The sequence below is a fragment of the Desmodus rotundus genome, chromosome 3, assembly GCF_022682495.2.
Source record: "Desmodus rotundus isolate HL8 chromosome 3, HLdesRot8A.1, whole genome shotgun sequence".
Lineage (NCBI taxonomy): Eukaryota > Metazoa > Chordata > Mammalia > Chiroptera > Phyllostomidae > Desmodus > Desmodus rotundus.
Genome location: NC_071389.1, coordinates 62938431 through 62961343, shown reverse-complemented (window position 1 = coordinate 62961343; position 22913 = coordinate 62938431). Strand labels below are relative to the sequence as shown.

Here is a 22913-nt window from a genome sequence, read left to right as displayed (position 1 = left end):
TCACTTAAAGTCAGAGCACTATTGGCTGCCTCTGATCTGGGCCCTGGGGTGGGTGAGTCCGAGCCAGTGAGTGCTTTAAGAGACATTTCTCAGATCACTATAGTCTTGCGGGAATTGTGGATGTGAGCCCTGTTGGTTTTCAAAGCTAGATGTTTTGAGGGCTCACCTCTCAAGTACAGTTCTTAAAAGCCAGGGTGCCTGATGTGGAGTTCAACTCTTTGCTTCTCAGTATTTGCTTTCCCTCTGGATTGTGGGTTGTTGCACTGGAGGTAGCGTTTATGGTAAGATTGTGGCTCAGCTTCTCCTGCCCTGTGGCTCAGTGTGGGTTTCTTCTTGTATGATGTGTAGTTGTTGCTCAGCCAGCAATGTTTTTTTCAAGAGGAAACTGCTCCATATGTAGCTGTAGACGTGCTATGTCCCTAGGAGGAGGTGAGTTAAGGATTTTCCTAAGTCGCCATCTTGAACTGGAACCCATCCTTTTCCTTTTAAAAACAGTTTTTTATGTTGATACAATTTCAAACTAACAAAAATTCTGCAAGGATAGTACAAAATGTCTGTATTTTTTTTTGCCCAGAAACCTCATTCAAGCTTGGCTGATTGTTCTACTGTCTTTAGAGCAAAAGCATCCAAGCCAAGATCAAGCACCCATTGTCATATTGCTATTTTCCTTAAATCTGAATCAGTTCTTCAGTCTTTTAAAAAAAATTTTTATCTCTTCCTCTTTTTTGCCCTCAGAATAAACTCTATTTGGAAATTGGTATGATTAATTTCTATTATGTTTTTGTACTTTTACTGATTATAAATGATATTTTATATTTTTAAACTGCATAAATGTTATCATATAGATGTATTCTTTTGCAATTAGGACTAATGTCTAATACTTTTGTTTGTTGTGTCTGTTGACTCCCATTTTGGGGGGCATTATTCCCTTTTTTGTCTTGTAGCTTTTTAAAAAATTAACTAATTTTTAGTGATTTTAAAAAAATGTTTCTGTCAGGAAACCTAAAGTTACTATTGATCAGTGACCAATTTCTGGACTTGAAAGTTCCAGAGTCACTCAGATATTGTAAAGTTGAAACTCTAATCAGCAGGAGCACAAATCATGATTCCATATTCTCTCGGAGACCATTTCTTTTCTCTTTTCAAGCTCCTGCCCAGACAGAAGAGCTTCCTAGTCATCCTGCTGTGCAAGGGGATGAATTTTATCTAGTTCACCCTTTCACTGAGGCTACAGAACTTCTCATTTTTTCCCCCAGAGGGCTGGTATTCTGTTATATTTATTTTATATTATATTATATTGTATTGTATTGTATTGTATTATATTATATTATATTATATTATATTATATTATATTATATATTTTTATGTGAGGTGAAGGCATGAAGAGGGACTCATTGTTTTTAATCTCTGCTTGTACCGAGGGCCCAAAGTCTTATTTCTGGTTACCACATGGATTTTAAAATTCAGGCACCTTCTTCATCCCAACCCATCCTCACTCAAGACAGGGTCATATTATTTTCTTTCAGCTCTGATGTGCAGTTCCTTCTTTATTTCTGTCACCTAAGTATTTCCTTGTGTTCTTTGTAAGCTCTAGATGCATTAAAATACATATTTTGCACCCAACATAACTAAGTGCTTGTAGTGGAAGAATTTTCATGATATCTAGTCTGTAATAGTTAGGGATTGATTGTGTCCACCTCAAGTAGCAGAAACCTGAGTACAATGACCTACCCAAGTTGGAATTTATTTTTTCACTTACTAATAAGTTCAGAGGCAAGCAGAGTTATGTGTCTCTGCTTTTCTATTCTTAGCATGTAGCTTTCATTCTCATATCTTAAGCTGTTTCCTATACTTCTAGGCATCCCATACATTTTTACAGCAGAAAAAGATGAAAGGTAAAAGCAAAAGATTATTTGCCACCTGAGTCTCCTTCCTTCCTTCCTTCCTTTTCATAAGCCCCACTGAGCAACTTTTATTTATATCTCATTGGCCAGACCTGGGCCATTTGGTTCCTTGTAGATTCCTTTGCAACAGAGTTTGGTAAATGCACTTTGCCCTGTTAAAAAACACTCATATTTTTCAACAAGGCACTTTGTCATCCTGAACAAAACAAGTGTACTGTTAAAAGGAAGAAGGGGAGAATAGTTATAAAACAAGTCATTATCAATATTTGCCATGCAGGATCTGAAAGTCTCCTGTGTTCTTTCAACTATGCTGCAACTTCCTTTCAGTTTTTAGGCTGATAAACAGGGCTGAAAACATAAGTTGTGGGGCTCAGTGCAAAATGAGTGTATGGAACCCCTTGTTGAAGAAGCGGGAGAAAAGTGTCATGGAAAGGTACTGAAATAAAAAAAAAAATTTGTCCTTACTTTTGTGTTCTTTCAACTTTTTTCTAGTGTTTTTTATTTGCTACTTAATGTTATTTTAAGCAAAAAATTTAAAAATTTAAGTTATCAGCCTGAATTTTACCATGTATTTTCATATTTTGCTATGCTGGTTTTAAAATGCAAATATAAGAGCACTGAACATAATTATTGAAACACATTCAATGCATAATCATTGAATTACATAATTTACATTTCATAGTGTGCACATGCATTTATATTTTGTTCTTACTAAAATAGTGAAAATGCACAAGTCTAACTCAAGTTTTAAAATTTCATTTTTTGACATATGTACATTCTACCAATTTTCTCTACCTTTGGCTTACTGATGAGTAATGAAGACTGAAAGGAAGAGGAACTATGGCTTGTCCTTTCCTTCTGTCATCATTTTCATTGTAAGTGTTGGGCAGCTTCCACACCACGTACCTCGTGATCTTATTGGTGCACTGGAATTCCTATGTATGGGGTATTGCGAACACTATGTGACTGGGTCACCAAGGCCTAGCGGCGAGCACACATATCTGAAAGTGCCAATATGGAACAATCTCCAAGATATGTTAATAGAAAAGGTACCGTGCACAACAATGTGTGAGTTCTTTTGTATAAATAGAAAAGGAATGTGTTTGCTATATATAAGTACATTGAATATGCATAACTTTTTACAGAAAAAGAATTTTTAGAAACTATAGCATTCTTTGAGGAAAAAGTTCAGTGGAATGAGGCAAGGGAAGGGTTGGAGGTTTTCATTTTAAATTTTGTATCTTTTTTTACTGCTCGGATTTTCAATCTGTATTCAAACATCATAGACATGAATAAAGCTGAAAGCAACTAGCAGCCCACATACCACCACCCAGAAATAGCCGGTGTTAACATTTGGTGGGGATCTCTTTTCTGTGTAAATACAGATGAAGAATGAGTAAAAAAGAGATACAGACATAAAGAGGAAAATCAGAGAATAAGAAAGTTATAAAAGGTACTAAATTAAATTTACTTGAATTTAACAAAAACAAAAAACTGGAGTGAAAGATGAACAGCTAAACATCATATTATTTCTTCTCCACAAGAGGTATTAGAGCCTAAAAGATTTCTCCTGGAGTTGTTAGATGAGGTTTTCCCCCCTCCTTTGTTAAACTGCCTGTTTCAATCTTAGACATTGTCTATTAACTTCTTATATTAAAGATGAGATAATGGCACATTTTCACCTTTCTTTTTCTTCCTATGAACTTATACTGCTTTTATTATTTTTAATATTTAAAATGAAAATATTTTCAATAGGCAGTTAAGCAGAGAGCATTAATGCCCAGTGTTATTGGATAATGTAGGAAAACAAATACTCTCATACACTTTGGGGGGAAATATACAGTAATAAATACATTTGGAGTGGGAATCTGCAAATTTATAAACATTCTAAATATACGTTTTTCAGCCCAGCAGTTCTGCTGGTGTAAGATAATTATACAAAGATATTTTTGCAACATTAATTTTAATACTAAAAAGCTGGAAATAAGTGTTAATCAGTAAGGAAGTGGTTTTATGACATATAGTGCATTTATAATGTAGAATACTATATAACTGTTAAAAAAATTATGGAGGCAAATATGTGCTAAAATGGAAAGAATCTCTAACTTATATTAAGAGAAATAAAGCAAGTCATATAACATATGTACAGTATGATTCCACTTATTTATTTTAAAAGAGTATATATGTATACACATTCCTACACCCACATTGGTATAGAATGGTACACATAGAGGAGACAGAGAGAGGAAAGGGACTGGGGGGATGAAAAGGAACTTACAAGTATACTTAAAAACTGCTTTTGTGTTTTACAAAAGGAATGTATACATCGTACAGTATAAATGAGAGAGGGAGGGAAAAAAGAAAAAATAACTTCCCTATCTTCTCACATATTTATTATGCTAGAGTGAAGAATTTAATTAATTTTGTCTAGTAGTTCATGTTTAAGGATTAATATAATGATTAGATCTGCACTGCATTTCAAATAAAAAAAAAACAGACAAATCAGCTTTTGACACAATCTACATTGCTTGCTGTAGATATCAACCAACAAGCTGAAAATTTCCCTCACCTGAAAATGACATAATTTCTTTTTTATTATGCTTAGAATTTTGGAATAATTTAGTTCACCATACTCTTTGATCCTGAGTAAAAGTGCAAGGTTCCTGGCAATATTATTCTCTTTCAAAGTGTTTCTAAAAATATCTTGCCCTTTATACCCACATTTTCACTGGGAGTACTGAATCCACTATAAAATAAAGCTTGATTATAATTTTATTTTATATTTTAGTCATATAGATTAGCCTACATTGTTCTAATTTAGGTTAATGTAACTTATACTAGCAATAAGCTTTCTATAAGGAAAGGTACATATCGGCTATTCACTGATGGTTTAAGGTCTGGGGGTAAGGAAACAGATGACCAAATGAAGTAGTATAAGTTTAAACCCTTAAGGATCCACTTATGTGTTACCTACCAATTAGATCAACAATCAAATACTTATTATGAACAAGCTCTATAGTAAAATTGATGGGGACATCAACCTTTATAAGACTATTGGAGACTTCTAGTCAAGATGGTGGTGCAGGCAGACATGGCTCACCTCTTCGCACAACTGCATCAAAAGTACAACTAATATATAGAACAATCACCACTCAGAACCATGAGAAATTGAGTTGAATGGAAGTCCAACAACTATGGAATTAAAGAAACCACATCCATCCAGACTGGTAGGAGGGGTGCAGATATGGAACAGGCTGGTCCCTTACCCATGTGTGGTAGATAAAAATTCAAGAAGGATACCTCGGGAGCAAGGAGTCCCAGCCCCACACCAGTCTCCCCAACCCAGGGTGCCAGTGCCAGGAAGGTAAGTCTCCACAACTTCTGGCTGCAAAAACCATCAGGGACTGAGTTGGTGGAAGAAACTTCTGGAGCCCCAAGCAGTTCCTCTTAAAGAACCCACACACATACTCACCTACTTAGTCAGACTCACTCCTTCTGATCTCCAACACCGGGACAACAACTTGAAAGGCACTAATGTACACAGGGAGAAACTGAAGTATCTGGCATCAAGGTGAGTAGAGGCCATTGTCCTTTCCTAAACCATGTCCTGATAGAGCCACCTGGCAAGCTGGTGCCATATCTGAGATTCCATCAACCTGACTAACATTGTTTGACCTGCCCTGAATATCCCCCGAGACTCTTCCCCATCCAGCTTACAGGCCAATCCAAGCTGTTTTTTTCCATATGAATGGCTGGTCTTGGCTCATGCTGTACAACTTCCTGAATCCTATCAAACACACAGCAGCTGGTCTCAGTGAGCTCCAGGCCCAGCACTAGCTGCTGCTAGCCTAGATTCATAGCTTCTCCTGGAAATCTCCAACTCCAGCATAGCTAGCAGCCATCTCAGATTGCATTATAGCTCAGGCAGGGTGGCCCTGGACAAACACAGATGAGGGCTGAGCTTGGCCTGCACCACCCAGGAAACTCCAGGGCCTGTGCACCCAGTGGACAGCTATAGACCACATCAGAGTACCACCATCCTGCACCTGTATAACTGATTCTCCATGAAGGGTGGAGTGGTTGTCAATGCTTGCAGATGACTGGCCTGGGTATATCCCTCCCACTGATTTACCAATAGCAACCAAAGATCAACTACAAAAGGATGGTGTATTCAGCCCAAATGAATGGCGCACCTCAGAACCCAACTTGGTTGATAGGGGAGCCTATGCCACCAGACCCTGCAGGACACTTACTTCACCTAGACCACACTACCAAGACACATAGTCAAAGCAGCTATACCTAAGACACAGAAACAAACACAGGGAGGCTGCCAAAATGAGGAGACAAAGAAACATGGCCCAAATGAAAGAACAGATCAAAACTCCAGAAAAAGAGCTAAATGAAGTGAAAATAAGCAATCTATCAGAGTTAGAGTTCAAAACACTGTTTATAAAAATGCTCAAGGAATTTAGTGAGAACCTCAACAGCATAGAAAAGATTCAGTCAGAAACGAAGGATACACGAATTGAAATAAAGAACAATCTACAGGGAAACAACAATAGATGAAGCTGAGAACCAAATCAATGATTTGGAACATAAGGAAGAAAAAAACAGCCAATTGGAACAAGAAGAAGAAAAAAGAATCTAAAAAAATGAGGATAGTGTAAGCAGCTTCTGGGGCAATTCAAGTGTTCCAACATTTGCATCATATGGGTGCCAGAAGGAGAAGAGAAAGAGCAAGAAATTGGAAATCTATTTGAAAAAATCATTTGGTGAAGGAAATAGATATGCAAGTCCAGGAAGCACAGAGAGGCCCAATTATGATGGATGCAAAGAGGCCCACTCCAAGACATGTCATAATTAAAATGCCGAAGGTTAAAGATAGAGAATCTTAAGCTTGGCTAGTGTGGCTCAGTGGATTGAGTGCTGGCCCATGAACCAAAGGGTTGCCAGTTCGACTCCCAGTCAGGGCACATGCCTGGGTTGTGGGCTAGGTCCCCAGTTCGTGGCGCATAAGAGGCAACCACAAACTGATATTTCTATCACTCTCTTTGTCCTTCCCTTCCTCTCTCTCTAAAAATAAAATAAATAAAATCTTTAAGAGAGAATCTTAAAAGCAGCAAGAGAAAAGCAGTTAGTTGCCTACAGGGGAGTTCCCAAAAGACTGTCAGCTGATTTCTCAAAAGAAACTTTGCAGGCTAGAAGGGATTGGCAAGAAATATTCAAAGTCATGAAAAGCAGAGATCAACAGGTAAGATTGCTCTACCCAGAAAGGTATCATTTAGAATCTCGGGGCTGATAAAGAGCTTCTCAGACATGAAAAAACTAAAGGAGTTCATCATCACCAAGCCATTATTATATGAAATGTTAAAGTGACTTATTTAAGAAAAATATCAAAACTATGAATAATAAAATGGCAAAAATACATATCTATCAACATTTGAATCTCAAAAACAAACTAAGCAAATAAGAACAGAGATAATCATGGATATGGAGAACATTTTGATGGTTGCCAGATTGGAGGGGAGTGTGGGGGACTGAGTGAAGAGGTGAGGGGATTAAGAAGTACAAATAAGTAGTTACAGAATAGCCATAGGGATGTAGAGTACAGTACAGGAAATGGAGTAAGCAAAGAACTTATACACATAACCCATGGACATGAACAATGGCATGAGGATTGCGTGAGGGAGTGGGGAGTGTTGGGTGGGAGGGGGCAGGAGGGGTAAATCAGGACAACTAATAGCATAACAAATAAAATATAATTTAAAAAAGACTGTCACCTCTGTTAAAGCACTGGCACACATAAGATATTATGGAAAATCAAATGTAAGGAAGTCTAGTTTTGAAGGCACTCCAGTGGTTGTGGTAGAATTAAGGATATTTGAAGTCTTGCTGAGAAGCACAAAGCATGATCCTTGTTTTGTGAGAGATGTAATCTAGTTTTATTCGCCTGCAAAGAAAACACTCTGTATTGTTAAGTATTAATTGAGTAGAACAGATAAGTGCTATAGAATGTCACAGAAAGGCCACATATTTACTCCACTGTTCATGCAGTGGGCAGGTAAACCTTACAGCATGAGACATGAGACATTTGAGAATGTCTAGAAGGCAACTGGAAATATGAAATTAAAGCTTGGGGGAGGAAACTGGATTAGAGGTACAGACTTTGGAGTCATTTGCATATGTATAATAGATAAGATTTCATTAGGAGATATAAAGAGTGAGATGGAAAGGAAGATTAAAACCTAAAGAAAGTAGTTAGACACTGTGAAAATAAGAGCAGACATATTTAAAAAAAATTAAAATATAACCATTAAATAAAAATCTCATGGACTGATTAATAGTTTATTACATAGAGATGAAAAGATATTAGTAAATGGAAGATTGTTCTGAGGAAATTATACAAAAGGCCACATGGAGAAGTAGGAAATGAAAAGCACAAATTAAAAAAATGAAGATAGAGAGAGAAAGTTCAATATATTATCCAAAAAGATTTCCAGAAAGCAAGATAAGAAAGAAGAAGAGGGAAAAAGTAATGGTTGATAATTTTCCAGAATTGATGAAATAATGCCTCAAAGTCAATAATTAGGAGTCTCAGGCAGAATAAATAAAAAGAAACACATGCTAGGCACATCACAGTGAGACTGTAGTACTACAAAGACACAGATAAAATCTAGAAAGGAATAAAATATAAAAGACACGTTACCTGCAAATAAATTACTGTTAAATAGAGCAGTATCAGAGTTCTCAAGAATAGTAAAAGCCAGAAGTTAATTAAACAGTATCTTCAAAGAGCTGAGGAAAAAACTCCAATAAATTTAGAATTTAATATGCAACTAAACTATCCATTAAAAGTTCCAAAAATGGTACTTTTTGGACAGACTGAAAAAATTTACCTCTCATAGACTGTCATGGAAAGACTAAAATATTCACATCTTATTTTATGTTGTTTAAAGATGTATTCATACATATTATATGTGTATTCGTGTGATACCTATACAATACACATAATTGGTAAAATGATAAAAATGGGAATGAAAAAGAGAAACATATAATTCAAAACAGTGATTATCTTTGGCAGAAGGGAAGAGAATGGATTTGGAGCATGTAGATGCATTCATTCAGACTGGTAGGAGGGGCAGAGATGGGCAGTCAGGCTAGGTGGTTTCACATTTGTGTGAGGATAAACTGGGAGGAACAACTGAGGAGTGAGACAGACCGAGCAACCCAGGATTCCAGTGTGGGGAACTAGAGCCTTGAAACCTCTTGCTGTAAAGATCTGTGGATGTTGTGGCTGCAGGAGAAACTCTCAGCCTCACAGGAGAGTTCGTTGGAGAGACCCACAGAGTCCTAGAATGTACACAAACCCACCCACCAGAAATCAGCACCAGAAGGGCCCAGTTTACTTGTGGGAAGTGAATGAAAGCTGGCTGAGAGCTGAGCAAGAGACATTGTTGCCTCTTGGACCCCTCCTTCACACACAGTGCCACAATGCAGCGACATGGGTTGCCTGGCCTTGGCAAATACCTAAGGCTCTGCCCCTAACTACATAACAGGGGCACCCAGACAAAAAACATATGGCCCAAATGAAAGAACAGATCAAAGCTCCAAAAATAGAATTAAGTGATGAAGAGATAAGCCAACCTATGAGATGCAGAGTTCAAATTATTGGTAATCAGGATGCTCACAGAAACGGTTGAGTATGGCCACAAAATAGAGGAAAAGTGAAGGCTATGCAAAGTGAAATACAGAAAAACACACAGGGAACCAATAGTAAAGGGAAGGAAACTGGGACTCAAAACAATGATTTGGAGCAAAAGGAAGAAATAAACATCCAACTGGAACAGAATAGTGAAACAAGAATTCAAAAAAATGAGACGAGGCTTAGGAACCTTTGGGATAACTTTAAATGTTCCAACATCTGAATCATAGGGGTGCCGGAAGGACAAGAGGAAGAGCAAGAAATTGAAAATTTAATTTTAAAAAATAATGAAGGAAAACTTCCCCAATCTGGCAAAGAAGATAGACTTCCAGGAAGTCCAGGAAGCTAAAGAGTCCCAAAGAAGTTGGACCCAAGGAAGCACACACTAAGGCACATCACAATTATATTACCCAAGATTAAAGATAAGGAGAGAACCTTAAAAGCAGCAAGAGAAAAGGACACAGTTACCTACAAAGGAGTTCCCATAAGACTGACAGCTGATTTCTTAATCAGAGAAACCTGGTAGGCAAGAAGGGGCTGGAAAGAACTATTTAAACTCATGAAATGCAAGGACCTACATCCAAGATTGCTCTATCTAGCAAAACTATCATTTAGAATGGAAGGACAGATAAAGTGCTTCCCAGATAAGGTCAAGTTAAAGGAGTTCATCATCACCAAGCCCTTATTATATGAAATGTTAAAGGGACTTCTCTAAGAAAAAGAAGAATATAAAAAATATGAACAGTAAAATGACAACAACAACAAACTCACATGTATCAACAACTGAGCCTAAAAAACAAAAACAAAAATGGAGTAAGCAAACAACTAGAACAGGAACAGAATCACAGAAATGGAGATCACATGGAGGGTTATCAGGGGAGGAGGGGAGAGGGGGGAGAATGGGGAAAAAGGTACAGGGAATAAGAAGCATAAATAGTAGGTACAAAACAGACAGGGGAGAGTTAAGAATAGTATAGGAAATGTAGAAGCCAAAGAGCTTATCTGTATGACCCATGAACATGAACTAAGCAGGGATGGGGGGTTGGGGAATGGTGCTGGGATGGGAGGTGCAGGACAAATGGGAATAAAGGGGAGAAAAAAATGGGACAACTGTAATAGCATAATTAATAAAATATATTTTAAAAATAAAAATTCTGTATAAGTGCCTAGACTGCTATGTGCTATTTTATTTTAAACAAAAATGGGTGAGATAAAAATGGGTATATGGAAGCATTTAGTACAGTGCCTGACATAGACAATACTCAAGTTGAGTTTACATTTTAATTATTTTTAAATTTTATTTATTTTTATTTTTTAAAATATATTTATTGATTATGCTATTACAGTTGTCCCATCCCTCCCCCCCAACTCCACTCCATTCTGCCCTCCCCCTCCCTCCCACATTCCCCCCCTATAGTTCATGTCCATGGGTCATACTTATAAGTTCTTTGGCTTCTACATTTCCTACACTATTCTTACCCTCCCCCTGTCTATTTTCCACCTATATCTATGCTACTTATTCTCTGTACCTTTCCCCGCCTCTCCCCCTCCCACTCCCCTGTTGATAACCCTCCATGTGATCTCCATCTCTATGGTTCCATTCCTGTTCTAGTTGTTTGCTTAGTTTGCTTTTGTTTTGGTTTTAGGTGTGGTTGTTAATAACTGTGAGTTTGCTGTCATTCTTACTGTTCATATTTTTTATCTTCTTTTTCTTAGATAAGTCCCTTTAACATTTCATATAATAAGAGCTTGGTGATGATGAACTCCTTTAACTTGACCTTATCTGAGAAGCACTTTATCTTCCCTTCCATTCTAAATGATAGCTTTGCTGGATACAGTAATCTTGGATGTAGGCCCTTGCGTTTCATGACTTGGAATACTTCTTTCCAGCCCCTTCTTGCCTGTAAGGTCTCTTTTGAGAAATCAGTTGACGGTCTTATGGGAACCCCTTTGTAGGTAACTGTGTCCTTTTCTCTTGCTGCTTCTAAGATTCTCTCCTTATCTTTCATCTTGGGTAATGTAATTATGGTGTGCCTTGGTGTGTGCTTCCTTGAGTCCAGCTTCTTTGGGACTCTCTGAGCTTCCTGGACTTCCTGGAAGTCTATTTCCTTTGCCAGACTGGAGAAGTTCTCCTTCATTATTTGTTCAAATAAGTTTTCAATTTTTTGGTCTTCCTCTTCTCCTTCTGGCACCCCTATAATTTGGATGTTGGAACGTTTCAAGATGTCCTGGAGGTTCCTAAGCCTCTCCTCATTTTTCTGAATTCTTGTTTCTTCATTCTTTTCTGGTTGGATGTTTCTTTCTTCCTTCTGGTCCACATGGTTGATTTGAGTTCCAGTTTCCTTTGCCTCACTATTGGTTCCCTGTACATTTTCCTTTGTCTCTCTTAGCATAGCCTTCATTTTTTCATCTAGTTTTTGACCAAATTCAACCAATTGTGTGAGCGTCTTGATTACCAGTGTTTTGAACTGTGCATCTGATAGATTGGCTATCTGTTCGCTGCTTGGTTGTATTTATTCTGGATTTTTGAAGTGTTCTGTCATTTGGGCCATTTTTTTTTTGTCTTGGCATGTCTGTTACCTTAGGTGTTCCCCGGGGTGGGGTAACGCTGGTCACTGTGCTGTGACGCTGTATGTGGGGGAGGGGCCGAGAGGGAGAAATGGCACCCGCTCCACTCTCTGCTGGATTTTAATCACTCCCTCTGCTACCCACAATCAAATTGGGCCCCTCTGGTGCTGGTTCCCGAGTAAGTGGGCTTGTGCACACTCTAGGACCCTGTGGGTCTCTCCAATGACCTCTCCTGTGAGGCTGGGAGTTTCTCCTGTTGCTGCCCCAACCTCCATGGGTGTTATCACTCAGAGGTTTGAGGCTTTATTTTGCAGCACTGGAGCCCTGGGTTACGTGGTCTGCTTTGCTCCCCGCCGTTTGTCTGGTTTATCTATGCGCGAATGTGGGGTCTCGAGGTGCTACCCGCTGCTCCGCCTGCCCTGTTCTCCCGCCACTCTGAGTCTGGCCCTCTCGGTTTATCTGTGAGCGAATGTGGGGCCGCAGGGTCTGCTAGTGGTCAGACTGCCTGCCCCGCTCATCCCACACTCCGCCAGTCTTGGTCCCGCCACGGCAATGCGCCACGGCAACGCGCCACGGCAACTCGAGTGCTCTCCACCCCCCTGCCATCTCCGCCCCTCCTACCGGTCTGGATGAATGTTTATTTTTTATCTCCTTGGTGTCAGACTTCTTTGCCGTTCGATTTTCTGTCAGTTCTGGTTGTGCGAGGAGGCGCAGTGTGTCTACCTATGCTGCCATCTTGGTTCTCATACATTTTAATTTTAAACATTTACATAAGATACTGCTCTTTCACTTGATGGAATGTTATTAGGTTTTAGGAAAAGTATGTATTTTAAATCTTTGTGTTGGCTACAGTCATTCCACTAGATGTCAGGCTAACCTAAAAAATTAATTGCTATAAAATTAAAGTACTTTGTGATTCCAGTGTTCAGTTGAGCTGTTAGATGTTTTCCATATTTCTAATTTAACGGAAATAATTTTTTTAGATACTTTGAGATTCAGACTGTGGGTGCTTCATGATTGTATATTGAATACTGAGAATGTAATTCTCTTGTGTTATAAAAGATAAAAGAGATTTTGGGTTTTTTATCAAAGAATGGAACTCTATCAGTAATAAATTACTTGTGAAAAATGATAATAAGATAATAATACCTGCTAATATTTATTTAGCACTAACCGCATGCTAGACACATTGTTAAATGCTTAAATGTTTGATATGACTTAATCTTAATAAGTTAGGACAGTAACTAAAAATATCTCAATTAATAAAATGATCCTGAGTTTAATGAGGGTTAATAGGTATTACTAAAAAATCTAAAAGAGATACTATAACACATTACTATAATACTATTTATTTATAAAATTAAATGAAAGATATTTTAATAATGGGGAACTTGTCAACATTCACTGCCACCTGGAACTCCGGATTTTGTTTATGTGACAGCTAAATAAATGATGTTTTTTTAAAAAATATATTTATTGATTATGCTATTACAGTTGTCCCATTTCCCCCCCCCCTCACTCCACTCCATCCTGCCCACTCCCTCCCTCCCACATTCCCCCCCTATAGTTCATGTCCATGGGTCATACTTATAAGTTCTTTGGCTTCTACATTTCCTACACTATTCTTACCTTCCCCCTGTCTATTTTCCACCTATCATCTATGCTACTTATTATCTATACCTTTTCCCGCCTCTCCCCCTCCCACTCCCCTGTTGATAACCCTCCATGTGATCTCCATCTCTATGGTTCCATTCCTGTTCTAGTTGTTTGCTTAGTTTGCTTTTGTTTTGGTTTTAGGTGTGGTTGTTAATAACTGTGAGTTTGCTGTCATTCTTACTGTTCATATTTTTTATCTTCTTTTTCTTAGATAAGTCCCTTTAACATTTCATATAATAAGAGCTTGGTGATGATGAACTCCTTTAACTTGACCTTATCTGAGAAGCACTTTATCTTCCCTTCCATTCTAAATGATAGCTTTGCTGGATACAGTAATCTTGGATATAGGCCCTTGCCTTTCATGACTTGGAATACTTCTTTCCAGCCCCTTCTTGCCTGTAAGGTCTCTTTTGAGAAATCAGCTGACGGTCTTATGGGAACCCCTTTGTAGGTAACTGTGTCCTTTTCTCTTGCTGCTTCTAAGATTCTCTCCTTATCTTTCATCTTGGGTAATGTAATTATGATGTGCCTTGATGTGTTCCTCCTTGGGTCCAGCTTCTTTGGGACTCTCTGAGCTTCCTGGACTTCCTGGAAGTCTATTTCCTTTGCCAGACTGGGGAAGTTCTCCTTCATTATTTGTTCAAATAAGTTTTCAGTTTTTTGGTCTTCCTCTTCTCCTTCTGGCACCCCTATAATTCTGATGTTGGAACGTTTCAAGATGTCCTGGAGGTTCCTAAGCCTCTCCTCATTTTTCTGAATTCTTGTTTCTTCATTCTTTTCTGGTTGGATGTTTCTTTCTTCCTTCTGGTCCACATGGTTGATTTGAGTTCCAGTTTCCTTTGCCTCACTATTGGTTCCCTGTACATTTTCCTTTGTTTCTCTTAGCATAGGCTTCATTTTTTTCATCTGGTTTTCAAACAGATTCAACCAATTCTGTGAGCGTCTTGATTACCAGTGTTTTGAACTGTGCGTCCGATAGGTTTGCTATCTCTTCCTCTCTTAGTTGTATTATTTCTGGAGCTTTGAAGTGTTTTGTCATTTGGGCCATTTTTTTTTTTTTGTCTTGGCATGTCTGTTACTTTAAGGGGCAGAGCCTTAGGTGTTCCCCCGGGGTGGGGTAACGCTGGTCACTGTGCTGTGACGCTGTATGTGGAGGAGGGGCCGAGAGGGAGCAATGGCGCCCTTTCCACTCTCCACCAGACTCCGATCTTTCAGTTCGCTACCCACAATCAAACTGGGCCCCTCTGATGCTGGTTCCTGAGTGGGTGGGCTTGTGCACGCCCTAGGCCCCTGTGGGTCTCTCCAACGACCTCTCCTGTGAGGCTGGGAGTCTCCCCTGCTGCCGCCCCAACCCCCACGGGTGTTTTCAATCAGAGGTTTGAGGCTCTATTTCCCCTAGCTGGAGCCCTGGGTTGCGTGGTCTGCTTTGCTCCCCGCCGTTCCTCCCTGGTTTATCTGTGGGAGAATGTGGAGCCGCGGGGTGCCATCCACCGCTCTGCCTGCCCAGTTCTCCGCCACTCTGAGTCCGGCCCTCTCGGTTTATCTGCGCAAAGGTGGGGCCATAGGGTCTGCTAGTGGTCAGACTGCCTGCCCCGTTCGTCCCACACTCCACCAGTCTCGGTCCCACCACAGCAACGGGAGTCCTCTCCACCCCAGCTGCCCGTCTCCGCCCCTCCTACTGGTCTGGATGAATGTTTATTTTTTATCTCCTTGGTGTCGGACTTCCTTGCCGTTCAATTTTCTGTCCGTTCTGGTTGTGGGAGGAGGCGCAGTGTGTCTACCTATGCCGCCATCTTGGTTCTCCATAAATGATGTGTTTTAGTAGAAGAGATTAGGATGGTGCTGGAAAGAGCATAGACTTGGAATTAGGCAGACCTTGGTTTGGATCTCAGCGTCATTTTTTACTAACTTTAGTCTAATTAAGGGCAAGTTATTTCATATCTGTGAGCTTCAGTTCCCTTATTAGTTAAGTGGAGATGTAATAAGATTCCTGCCTTAAAGTGTTAAAGTATGGGTTAAATAGGCAATGTATGGAAAGTGCCCAGTACAGTGACTGGCATGTAAAAAGTTATAGTTCAGTAAATTATAGGGAACCATTTTGCATGGCATGGGGAATGTAGCCTAACCCCTGATTCGGAAAATGGACTGGGAGTGAGGTGGGCACACAGGACTCACGCCCACGGACAGTTTCTCCGGTGGGGAATCAGGCCTGCATTATACCTAGGCTGCTTTGAGGCTTACTTTTGCTAAAACGCCCTCACCCTGACTGAGGCAGCAAATGTTTACTGCATATCTTTAAAGTAACTTCCTAAAACCTATGCTAAACCTCCCAAGGAGGAGTATAACCAGTTCAACCACTTTTCCCCTTGCATTTGCAAATATCCTTCTTCTTTCATGTAATTAACAATATCCTCTCCTTCGTTATCTGTAAAAGGTAACCACCTAAAGCAAACCTGTGCATAGTAAATGAGGACCATCCTCCATGTAATGTACTCAGAAAAGCAATAAAAACCTGTCCAGGTGGGAGTCAGACCCTCTCTCACTGAGAGAGTGGCCATGCCATCCCTTTTTCTCCACAGGACTTCTGCAGTCTGTGTGAATTTGTTTTTATTGTTTTTGTTAGAAATGTTTCAATCTAAGAAAAACAGATATTAATTTTGTGGATACTATAGGTAAAAAAGAAAACTCGTATTTTGACCATGGTAGATGAATATGCAAAATAGCAATGTCAAGTTCATACCTCAATGACTTAAAATTTCTCTATAGACAGTTTACACACAAAGGTGAATTATTTAACTTTCAAAATTTTGGAGAATATTTTCACTGAGGAGCTAAGAATTAAGACTATATATTATGTACTTAGTCAACATTTTTCAAGTATCTTTGGTACTTGGTTATGATAAAGGAAGTAGAGAGAGATGAAATTCACTCTTCTTTCCATGTTTATTACTACTTACCATTTATTAATACTAATACTAATCACTTCTTGCTTAGATCCCTTTAATAGCCCCCCAAACCATCTGTTTAGTTCAGTCTCCATTCACAAGTTTGAAAGATGAATACTCCTAAGAGTACATACAGCTCAGACCATATCATGACTTGCTCAAGCATCTGCAGTTTCCATTACCTATCGAAGTAGTAAGTACAGACCAATCTTGGTTAGAGTCATGTTGTAGACTATTTACCCCTTTTTAGTATTGTATGCCCTTGTATATATCCAGAGCTGGGTCAAGATGTGTGGGCACACAAACTGATGTCCCTGAATGAAGTGTATAATTTAAAAATGTTTATAAATTTATTTGCTGAGAGATGTAATCAAAACAATGCAAATATGAAATTCAATAATGTTCCTATTTATAAGCAAATATATTAGAAATAGTAATTTTTAAAATTCAGAGTGAAGTTTTTATATTTTGAGAAATTTTTAAAATTCAGAAAAACAGAATATTATGAATATACTCTCATTCCTGTGATGTAGAATTAAGCGTTGTTAATTTTTATCATATCTCAAATTTTTTTAAAGGCCTGAAATATTACTGGTTTACCTGTAAACCAGATGCACCCTGTCCCATTCACCTTTCTATCTCCTCTGAAGCTTCCTCCATGAAGAGTTTAATGTGTGTCCTGCCCAAACAATTTTTAAAATAGTTTTCCTTATCTATGTTTACAAAAAATTTTGTGTATTTTATGTGGTTTTAATTTGTGTATGTGATATCATACTGTACCTAGCAACCGCAGGTGTCCTTAATATTATAGAAATCTGTTTATGATAGATTATAGATTGGTAGGTATAATCTGTTTCTTTTAGCTCTTGTAGAGGCCCATCTCATGAGTATGCCACATTTTATTTATCAAGTCCCCTATGTCTGGACACCTAGATTATTTCCTGTTTTCACTCTTAATAACCATGCTGTAGTGAATGTCTTCATATATCCTAGAATACAAATATAAGAATTTCTCTAAGGGATCTACCTATAAGTCCATGCATATTTTTTATTTTACTAAATACAACCAAATTACTTTCAACAGAAAGTCTCTATTTCCTTCCATTTCACCCAAACTTGATAGATATTATTATTGGGTGAAAATAGTGTATGCGTGTGTATATATATATATATATATATATATATATATATATATATATATATAATTATATATATAATTAATATAATTATATATAACTACAATTATATATAAATATAAATATATATAAAATTATAGTTATATATAATTATATATATAATTTTAAATCTGTTTTTCTCTGGCTACTTTCTTTTTTCTTTTTCTTATAGTATCTTTTTTTCCTGTAAGTCTTTTTTTATTCTTCTTTATTCTACTACAGTTGTTCCAATTTATCCCCCTTTGCCATCCTTTGTCCCCCCACCCCCCTCCCACAGTCCATCCCCACACCATTGTCCATGTCCGTGTGGGTCATTCATACATGTTCTTTGACTACTCCCTTCCCCTTCCTTCCTCCATTGCCCTCCAATCCCACCTTTCCTCTGGCGGCTGTCAGACTGTTCTCTGTTTCCATGTCTCTCGTTCTATTTTGCTCATTAGTTTATTTTGTTCATTAGAGTTCTCTTATAAGTGAAATCATACAGTATTTGTCTTTAACCGACTGGATTATTTCACTTAGCATGATAGTCTCCATTTCCATCTATGCTATCGCTTTTTTCTGTAAATCTTAATTTAAGTTTGGAGATAAGAGGAGGAAGTCCAGTTAATTCAATAATTGTTTTCAAGCCAACTGTTGATGAGGAAAGTAAGGGATTAAGGTTATTATGTATCATGATATTTTACTTTCTTTTTTTTACTTTTTATTTTTTTAAATATATTTTATTGATTTTGCTGTTACAGTTGTCCCATTCCCCCCCCACTCCACTCCATCCTGCCCACCCCCTCCCTCCCACATTCCCCCCCTATACTTCATGTCCATGGGTCATACTTATAAGTTCTTTGGCTTCTACATTTCCTATACTATTCTTACCCTCCCCCTGTCTTTTTTCTACCTACCATTTATACTACTTATTCTCTGTACCTTTTCTCCCTCTCTCCCCTCCCACTCCCCTGTTGATAACCCTCCATGTGATCTCCATTTCTGTGATTCTGTTCCTGTTCTAGTTGTTTGCTTAGTTTGCTTTTGTTTTGGTTTTAGGTGTGGTTGTTAATAACTGTGAGTTTGCTGTCATTCTTACTGTTCATATTTTTTATCTTCTTTTTCTTAAATAAATCCCTTTAACATTTCATATAACAAGGGCTTGATGATGATGAACTCCTTGAACTTGACCTTATCTGAGAAGCACTTTATCTTCCCTTCCATTCTAAATGAAAGTTTTACTGGATAGAGCAATCTTGGATGTAGGCCCTTGCCTTTCATGACTTGGAATACTTCTTTCCAGCCCCTTCTTGCCTGTAAGGTCTCTTTTGAGAAATCAGCTGACAGTCTTATGGGAACCCCTTTGTAGGTAACTGTGTCCTTTTCTCTTGCTGCTTCTAAGATTCTCTCCTTATCTTTCATCTTGGGTAATGTAATTATGATGTGCCTTGGTGTGTTCCTCGTTGGGTCTAACTTCTTTGGGATTCTCTGAGCTTCCTGGACTTCCTGGAAGTCCATTTCCTTTGCCAGAGTAGGGAAGTTCTCCTTCATTATTTGTTCAAATAAGTTTTCAGTTTTTTGGTCTTCCTCTTCTGCTTCTGGTACCTCTATTATTCAGATGTTGGAACGTTTCAAGATGTCCTGCAAGTTCCTAAGCCTGTCCTCATTGTTTTTGAATTCTTGTTTCTTCATTCTTTCCTGGTTGGATGTTTCTTCCTTCCTTCTGGTCTACGCCGTTGATTTGAGTTCCAGTTTCCTTCCCATCACTATTGGTTCCCTGTATATTTTCCTTTGTTTCTCTTAGCATAGCCTTCATTTTTTCATCTAATTTGCAACCAAATTCAACCAATTCTGTGAGCTTCCAGATTTCTAGTGTTTTGAACTGTGCATCTGATAGGTTGGCTATCTCTTCATTGCTTAGTTTTTTCTTTTCTGGAGCTTTGATCTGTTCTTTCATTTGGACCTTTTTTTTTTTTTGTCTCAGTGCACCTGTTACGTAAAGGGGCGGAGCCTTAGGTGTTCACCGGGGCGGGGTAACACTGGTCACTGTGCTGTGACGCTATATGTGGGGGAGGGGCCAAGAGGGAGCAATGGCCTTTTTTCCACTCTCTGCCGGATTTCAGTCACTCCCTCTGCTACCAACAATCAAATTGGGCCCTTCTGGTGCTGCTTCCCGAGTGGGTGGGTTTGTGTACGTTCTAGTACCCTGTGGGTCTCTCTAACGAACTCTCCAGTGAGGCTGGGAGTTTCTCCTGCTGGCACCTCAACCCCTGCAGGTGTTTTCAATCAGTAGTTTGAGGCTTTATTTTCCCACACTGGAACTCAGTGTTGCGCTCAATGTTCTTGCAATTGTCATTTCTCTGATTCTGGTGCACATCTCTGATTTCTACACTTACTTGCCAGTGGGCTTCTCTTTAAATGATCTGTCCACTTATATCCTTTGCCTATTTTTCTATTGAGGTTTCCTGTCTTTTTCTTATTTATTTGCAGCTGTTCTTCATACATGCCATATGTTAATTTCTTGGCAGGTTTTAAACATTGCAAATATCTTTTCTGGTCTGTTACTGTTAATTTCACCTGTGATTTTCTATGTGAACAGAAGTTCTCAATTTTGATGTATGTAAATCCAGAGGAATTGGTGGTTCTTCTTTCAACACTTTAAATATGTCACTCTACCCTCTTCTTGCTTGTATGGTTTCTGAAATTTGCTGTAATTCTTGTCCTTATTCGTGGAGTTTTAACCTCAAGCTTAGCCACACTGAGCCTCTGGCAAATCATCATTTATAGCTTGAGCTTCACTGGCAGACTTTTGGTCCTGGTAACCTGTGATTCTCTGTATTCGCCCGTTCCTCTAACTTGGGGCAGCAGAGTGTGGTGTGACCTTAATTCTCTGATGCACCTAAAAAGAATTGTTGATTTTCAATTATTCAGCTTTTTTCTTTGTTGTGAGGATGGGAGTGATGTCTTTGAAGCTCTTTACATATCAGACTGGCACCACTGATTTTTATAAATTGGTCTTGTATCTGGTAACTTTGTCAGAACTCTTTTCCGTTAAAGTTTTAATTATTTGTTAATTCTATTGCATTTTCTATGTTACCTGCAAATAGTTGCAGTTTTGTTTCATTCTTTGTAATTATTGTATCTTCTATTCCTTTTTTTGCTTATTGCATAGGAATCTTACTTTCTTCAGGACTGCCAAAGTTCTATCACTCACTTCTCAGTACAGTGGCCATGTAGATGAGAATAAATTATCTTCAGACCTTTTGAGACTTTCAAAATCAGTAATAGCTTAAAAATGAATTATAGACTCTTAAGTGATTTATCTTCATAGGAATTTAGAATTTTCCTTCTCTGGTGTCTAATTTCTCATCCCTACTTGAAGATTTAATACTTCTTTTTCATTTTAAATGATAATGTTTGGACACTAAGGTTAATAATATCAAGTAAATAAAGTTTTCAAAGGTTTCATTTGTAATGAAGAATGATGGTTAAATTATTATATACTTTTACACATGTATTGGGATGGTAATATAATTTTTGTTTTTATCTATTAAGGTGGTGAATTACACTGATTTTCTAATATTAAACCATCTTTGGACTTCTGGGATAAATCCAACTTGGTCAAAAAGTAGTATATTTTGGCTCTCTGCTCCTCCAGTTCAATAGACAGCCGTGTCTTCCTGCACAGTGCCAGCCTCAATCCTGAGACACGATGGTGAAGATCGGAGTGAATGGATTTGGCCATATTGGGCGCCTGGTCACCAGGGCTGCCTTTTACTCTGGCAAAGTGGTCGTTGTTGCCATCAATGTCCCTTTCATTGATCTCAGCTACATGGTCTACATGTTCCAGTATGATTCTACTCACGGCAAGTTCAAAGGCACGGTTAAGGCTGAGAATGGGAAGCTTGTCATCAATGGAAAGTCCATCTCCATCTTCCAGGAGCGAGATCCCGCCAGCATCAAATGGGGTGATGCTGGTGCTGAATATGTTGTGGAGTCCACTGGTGTCTTCACCACCATGGAGAAGGCTGGGGCTCACTTGAAGGGTGGAGCCAACAGGGTCATCATCTCTGTCCCTTCTGCAGATGCCCCATGTTTGTGATGGGTATGAACCATGACAAGTATGACAACTCCATGAAGATTGTCAGCAATGTCTCCTGCACCAACAACTGCTTGGCCCCCCTGGCCAAGGTCATCCATGACAACTTTGGCATCATGGAGGGACTCATGACCACAGTCCACACCATCACTGCCACCCAGAAGACCGTGGATGGGCCCTCTGGCAAGCTGTGGTGTGACGGCCGAGGGGCTGTCCAGAACATCATCCCTGCTTCCACTGGTGCTGCCAAGGCTGTGGGCAAGGTCATCCCTGAGCTGAACGGGAAGCTCACTGGCATGGCCTTTCGTGTCCCCACCCCAACGTGTCAGTTGTGGATCTGACCTGCTGCCTGGAGAAAGCTGCCAAATACGATGACATCAAGAAGGTAGTGAAGCAGGCATCAGAGGGCCCCCTCAAGGACATCCTGGGCTATACCGAGGACCAGGTTGTCTCCTGCGACTTTAACAGTGACTCCCACTCTCCACCTTCAATGCTGGAGCTGGCATTGCCCTTAATGACCACTTTGTCAAGCTCATTGCCTGGTATGACAATGAATTTGGCTACAGCAACAGGGTGGTGGACCTTGTGGTCCACATGGCCTCCAAGGAGTAAGAGCCCCATGGACCACAATGGGAAGAGAGACCCTCAGCTGCTGGGGAGTCCTTACCCCAAACCGATCCTCCAACACACTGAGAATCTCCTAACCTCCAGTTTCCATCCTAGATTTCCTGAAGAGGGGAGGGGCTTAGGGAGCCCTGCCTTGTCATGCACTATCAATAAAGTTCACTGCACCCAGCCAATAAAAAAAGTAGTATATTTTTATATATTCTGGATTAGATTTGCTAATGTTGTATGATTTTGTTTCTGATTTTTCCAGATATATAG

At 39.1% G+C, this 22913-nt stretch overlaps 1 pseudogene; it reads left to right on the top strand.

Annotated features, from left to right (window-relative positions):
- Nucleotides 1-21622: 21622 nt before the first annotated feature.
- On the top strand, nucleotides 21623-22651 carry LOC128780576 (glyceraldehyde-3-phosphate dehydrogenase-like; annotated as a pseudogene).
- The last annotated feature ends 262 nt before the right edge of the window (nucleotides 22652-22913 follow it).